Source organism: Plectrocnemia conspersa, unplaced genomic scaffold (genome assembly GCF_051122295.1).
Source record: "Plectrocnemia conspersa isolate PC_06_02 unplaced genomic scaffold, ASM5112229v1 ptg000005l, whole genome shotgun sequence".
NCBI lineage: Eukaryota > Metazoa > Arthropoda > Insecta > Trichoptera > Polycentropodidae > Plectrocnemia > Plectrocnemia conspersa.
The window spans coordinates 9567051-9573734 of NW_028277169.1; the positions used below are offsets into that span (position 1 = coordinate 9567051).

The following is a 6684-nucleotide window of genomic DNA, read 5'->3' on the forward strand; positions in this document are numbered from 1 at the left end:
ATTGAGAAATTACCTATACGTTGATATAGGTAATTTCTCTTCCGGAGCTAGGAAACATTGATTTATTACCACTGATTGAAGAAAAATTATGTCGAAAAATCTTTAAAATAACAACAAAAATAAATGTATTACTGTTTAAAATTAACTGACAGCACGGAGAGGTAAAATTCTGGGTCAAAAGGAAAAGGGAAACTCAGTGTGTCACAGGAGCAGAAATACATATTTTTTCATGAAACTATATGGTTTAATAAAATTTGAAACTAATTTATATATACTAGGCTATTGGAAACAGGTTAAATTCACACTATATAACAAAACAATGTAATCTGTTTTATTAATTATAAACTATTATTACAGCTTAAAACAAGATGTCATTATTTGAATGCACAAACTTAACTCGGATTTCGTTTTAATTATCGAATGGAATAATAATTGTATAATATTTCCGAATTCCATCACATACAAGAAATAGTATATGTACCTGAAACACGCGTACTATTTCTTTAAAACTGCCTTCTGATCTATGTACACCTATGTATGTAAGTAAATATAACAAGAATGTCTCTCTCCTAATCACCAGTTTATTTGTGTTAATAAATCTGTACATCGTGAGTTTTTATAAAAAAATATTATAAAATTATATTATATTAATTTATAATCAAATTCCCAACGAGGATGTTTTCAGCGATAGTTACAAAGAGCTGGGATAAATTTATTTTAGGTGCACTATTATATTTTTAATAAAATTTTCATGCACATTTGAAAAACTAATAGCTGTATTAAATTGTGTGTATTTTTATGTGTGCTGATGTCTAGCACATCTACATATGTATGTACGAGGTGTGATAAAAATTACGTGCTATTTGTTTTTGGTTGAGCTAATCTTGTTTTCACGTTAATATCACTATCGTTGGAAACTAAGTTTGTGTTTGATGCTCGGCTATTTATTTATTTTAAAAATTACAGGATGAAAAATTTGCATCAAACATGGAATACATGCTACAAATGATTCCAAGAAGGCCACGAAGATGTTGAAGATAACAAGAGAGATAGACGAACTAGCATACTAACCACCGATGAAAATATGAAAAATGATTTATTTGAATGATTAGTAATCACCGAATTTCTATTATAGAGGTTGGTATCTCGTATAGTTCATGCAAAGTATTTTTGACTTAAATTTTTAGTATGAAATGAGTAGCACATACATTGGTTCTACACCGTGTCATAATAGGTGACGAGTCGTGAGCGCCCTAAATAGCCACGATCAAAAAAGCACGCCAAGTTCGGTCGAATCTAAATGTTTTCCTCACTGTTTTCTTCGATTATAGTGATATAGTCCACTGCAAATTCTTACCACCAGTAGGGATGGCATTTCAACTCTTTGTAAGGACGGGGGTGCAAAAGTTGGCCAGTAAATATTTATATTTCATTAAGATTCATAGTTTTTCATTAAATGACATGCATTTTTCTGGTTAAAGTCAAGGGTGTCCCTGTTTAGAATCCACGTCAAAAGGAATAAAATCGTGTCGTTGCCGTCGCATTCATTATAAGACTTTTTATAACAATACTACTTAAAATAAGTGAGAATTAAATGAAGCACATCTAAACCAAATTTTGACCAATAGGAGAGCGCGAAAAACAATTATCTCTTCTCAGAAGGCAAAAATTCGCATCAAAAGCAATAAAATCGTGCCGGCGCCGTCGCAGTGGGAACGCTCGTTACCGAGCGTTCCCACTGCGACGTCGCCGACACAATTTTATTGCTTTTGACGCGAATTTTTGACTTCTGAGAAGTGATAATTGTTTTTGCGCCCTCCTATTGATCAAAATTCGGTTTGTATATACTTTGACCAATACTCTCATAAAAAGTCTGTATTAATATCGGTAAGAATAGCTATCATAACGAAGTAATATCAAAGTGCAAATCTACTATGGAGCAATGCGAAATGCGACATCTGTCTGTACTTCTTTTGACTTGACCTAATAAAAGTTCTAAAAGTGTGATTAGTTTTAGAACGTTTATTAGGTTAGGTTTGGGTTTGAACAACAAATATGATGTTTCGCAACGGTCAAATTGAGTTTCATATACATTTTAGAGCAGCATATTAGCGCCTCTCAGTTAAATTATATTTTCGCTAGTAAAAATTATATTTACTGGCGAAAATGTATTTCGGCTTTCACTAGGGAAAATTACACATTCGCTGTTTACAACATTTATACATCGCATATAAATAAATAATAATAAGTATGTAAATGTACATATATATAATATTATTACGAATGGAAAAGTAGAAATCATATAATTTTACTAGCATCTGTCAGGTATATTATATTTTTACTGGTAAAAGTATATCTAGCGGTCAGTGGTCGTTTTTTTCAATATTTCGATTCATTAAAATTCATAGTATATCATGAAATGCATTTTGCTAGCTAAATTCAAAAAGTACAAATGTCTCTTACCCTTTTCTAGACGTTTCTGGCCATAACACATTAATTGCTTTAAGTGGATTAGTCTTTATTGGCAAACTGTGGAAAAAGTTTTGAATATGTTGTGATAAAGTCCACAACTTCAACCAACGCAAATACAACAAAGTCAACCGAGTACAAACCAATAAAACCACAAAAAATAAAGCTACGGTTCCGATCTAAATATTAGAAGAAAACAATGATTTATCCGAAATAAAAAAAAATGATAAAAGAACTAATGCAACAAATGAGTACTATGCTCAACGTACTAACAGTAGTTAATTCTAAAATTACAAAATGACCGTCTCACTACATATTGCCATTTGGAACGCCAACGGTTTATCACAACACACACAAGAAATATTTTTTTCTCGAATAATAAACGTCTTGCCGGTTTACAGAAATTACCACGAGATACACAGACGGAACTGCACACGGAGAAACAGCAATAATAACTAAGAACAGTATTCAATATTACGAAGAAGAAAACATTCAAGACGAATACCTTCAGGTGACTAACAGTTATTTCCTTAAATTTAAAATATTTATTTTGTCTTAAAGTATTTCATTAAATGACATGCATTTTTCAGGGCAAATTCAGGGGGGGGGGGTGGCATATGTCCCCATCTGCCCTCCCCTCAAATGACGTCTCTGCTCGTAACGTTTTAGAATGTAAAATTAAATGCGCGATTATTTTTAAAATTTATTTAGAGTAACTGTTTTGTTAATTATTATTTTAATTAAAATTTAATTATCCGATTAAATTGGTCAAAATCTAAATATCGTCGCTGCTTTTGCCCACCACTGGATTAAACGCAAACTAAGTAGGTACTATTGAGTACGATTTCGCATCATGTATTATAAAAAATATGATATATTTGGGAAATTGAGTTTTTGATCGTGATAGCCGCTTGAATACTGTAATGCCCGTATGATTTTTTCCATATCATTATTATTATTATAAGTTATCCTAGGTCACAGTTCAAGTGAAACGTTGAGCAACAGCTGATTCCATAGGGTCGAAAAGTATCTGGACCGCGTCACGATCGGAAACGTTGCCAAATAGCAAGTAAACGCGCTATCACGATATTAGAATCGTTAAATCGTGATTTGACGATTGTTGTATGCTTCTATTTGTTATACGTACGTTTATTTGGTAAAGTCTTTACCAATGTGTGATTAATACTTCGTGCTCGGTCAATGTAATAGGAATAGGCGATCAGATTTTATATTTATCGTCGTTGGCAGATTAGTAGCCATAGAAATAAGTTTTATTTTTTATTTTATTTTAGTAAAAACAGTGAAAAACTTTTTAAGGTTATACTGTTTCCGCTGCTTTTTGCAGTAATCAATTGTTGAATGTTAAGTGATAAGATTTTGTAAGACCTTTTTTTCGTTAGATTTATATTCAGGTCGGAAGTGAAAATGGGTTATACATTGTATTATTGATGTATAACATCCGCTTCAATCCTTTCTCGTAATATAGAAGGCATAGAATTTTTTATCACGCTAATGTTTATTTGATGTTATCAAATGATAAAATCGATAGCAAAAATGAGTGATATGTATATTAGTTTTCCATAATATCTGTAAAGCATTTTATTTTAAGATCAAATTAATCAGTGACAACGGATAACTGTTTATAACGTCCAACATGAAGATGCATTTTAGCAGCAGTTTATCCTTTTTTTAATTCCATGCGCTCTAGAAATATATTAATACAATTTACCTAATTATGTACATACATTTTGATTACAGTTTACAGATTTGATTCAGAATTCTATGATCATGGGATTTTGTTTAGTAATATATAAAGTTTGCCGTTGTTTACGACTTAATTTCACGATGACTAATAGTCAGCATTGCCAAGAATTGCTTCTTCTCGAGTCATTGTGACGTCAAGCGATATTTTAGACGACATTGTTGACAAATATAAATCAGCAGATTGACGCAAGATCCGCTCCAAGTCATTAATTGACTGACATTTTATGTCGGTGATTGTTGTATATAGTTTCAAAGGTAGTACAATTGCAACCAGCGTAGGATCGTCACTTTTCAAGCTTTATTCGACTGAGACCTTGCTCCAAAAATCGATGACAAAGCTGAATTTAACAGCGCAGTCCATAAAGAGGCGGATAATTTATTGATATGCGCGCTTAAACGTAGCCCGTTTCGGACATTCATTGTCTTTTATCTGACGAACTGGAAGATTTTTTCTCAATACCATTAAAGGCATTTTAAGATATATTATTACATAGCAAAGATTGATTATTGATATGTATTCAGAAAAATAATGACGGTATCACTGATGCATAAGCAGTGGCGGAACTTAATGTAATTAAATGTTAACTTTCCAACGTCGCCAGGGCTGTCATCAGCAACTTGTGCCTTTGCAATGTGGTGTATATTACGCCAAGGTACATAAAGAGTTAATTATAAACCAAAAATATTCGTATAAAATTAAATTGTTGTTGGCACTTTATAAATAGCCATATATAATTAAAAAATATAATATATAGAAATAAGTGTTTTTTAAAAACATATTTCTACAACTTAAAATTATCCCTACAAAATATTTGCACCGGTCAATGAGTATCAGAATTCATGGAAATTATTATATTATAGAGCAAAAATTTGCATATGAAAGTTTTTTTATCACTTCTTGGGTATTTTAAAAATAATGAAATATTGTATTATTCTTAATGATCAATAAGTTATTTCTCAAATAATCATAATATATTATCTTACACATTTATAAATAGGGAAGTTACTTTTGCCCCACGCTTCATTTTCTTTGAAAGAAATAGCAGTTTGGATAATTGTATCGCGCCATTTTCTTCACGGCATTACTGACTTATCTTTGTAGATATATAGCTATCTGAACCACACATGATTTTTGCTGTGGATTTAGTCACTACGGCTCACTAAAATCTTATAAGCTTGTTTCGCTAGTGACATTGGACTCTTTAGGAATAAAGTTTTGTCGTTGACCCTCGTTGTTATATAAATGATTTCGTATCTGAGCTTTCATACATTAAATGGTTTATAATAACCTCCGCCCACAAAAAGATCGGTGCCAAATACAAATGATACGGTCAGTGTATATATCTCCGCTAAAGAGGTACCGAGCTCCAGATTATATTTACTGATTTTAACGATTTTCGAACCGCTTTAAATTTAATGAAATATTTTCCAGACGATCGAGAACTGAAAAGGATTTATCGCAATTCTGAAGGGAGTTAAACCGTGGAAGTGAAACCCGAGAAGCACCAGCTTTAACATCAATCCAATTAAGCAGTGACCTGAATCCCTAGAGTTCAACCCAATCATAGAGACGACATGGAGACTAACTAAAAATTAGTCTGAGCGATATGCGAAATGGAAACATTCGCAGTAGATAAAAATTACATTTGTAAAATTAGCTCATCGGAAACGCCATTATTTTTTCTGAGCCTCAATTAATCTAAAATAAATATACATCTCGAGTTAATACTGAAAAGTAAGCACTAATGAACAAAAAATCTAAAATCTAAAAATGAGATATTTAAAAAAAATGACGAGATTTAATATTATAGCACAGAACAGAGAATTATCTAGAGCAGCCGTTCCGTACAAATATACGCCAATTTTATTTAGACGTCGAAAGCAGGAACGTACTCGTATCATCATTTGTTTTTAAGAGAATATATTTTAAATAGAGTTTTGTCATTATTATAATTATTTGAAAATAAAAATAAACAAATGCAACTTTCATAATATGTAATATTGATTTTCGAAAACAAAATAATATTTATGTTGATTTTTCACACGCGCTCGTTTCTGATATACCATCGTATTTCGTTTGAGAACATCAATTAGGTTTGTTTAATTTAAAATATATTTATTTCCGCTATATTATTATACATTAAGATTCGCAAGTTCTATTAGTATTGACAGAAAGAACTGCAAAGAAAACTGCCAAACTTCCTTAAATAAAATATCTTAATAAATGTACAATATACAATCTATGTACTGACAAAAGTCACTAATTTTCAAAAACTCATTACTGAGATATATCAGTTTTAAAAAGCCTTTGATACAATTTTTGTTAAATATCTATGTAAGTGATTTTTTAAAAGCAAGCTGCTGTAGTATGTAGTAAATAAAGACTATTGTCTGACAAAAATTATATTTTTTTGTAGTCGTCAATTTTATAGAAACTGTTATTAGTAACTT

The 6684-nt window shown here is 31.2% G+C and overlaps 1 long non-coding RNA gene across 1 annotated transcript; it reads left to right on the forward strand.

Moving 5' to 3' along the window:
• The first annotated feature begins 1008 nt into the window (after positions 1 to 1008).
• On the forward strand, positions 1009 to 5203 carry LOC148234820 (uncharacterized). Its single transcript, XR_015809576.1, has 3 exons — positions 1009 to 1137; positions 2871 to 2980; positions 3060 to 5203. It is a non-coding gene; the product is annotated as an uncharacterized LOC148234820 (long non-coding RNA).
• Positions 5204 to 6684: the final 1481 nt, after the last annotated feature.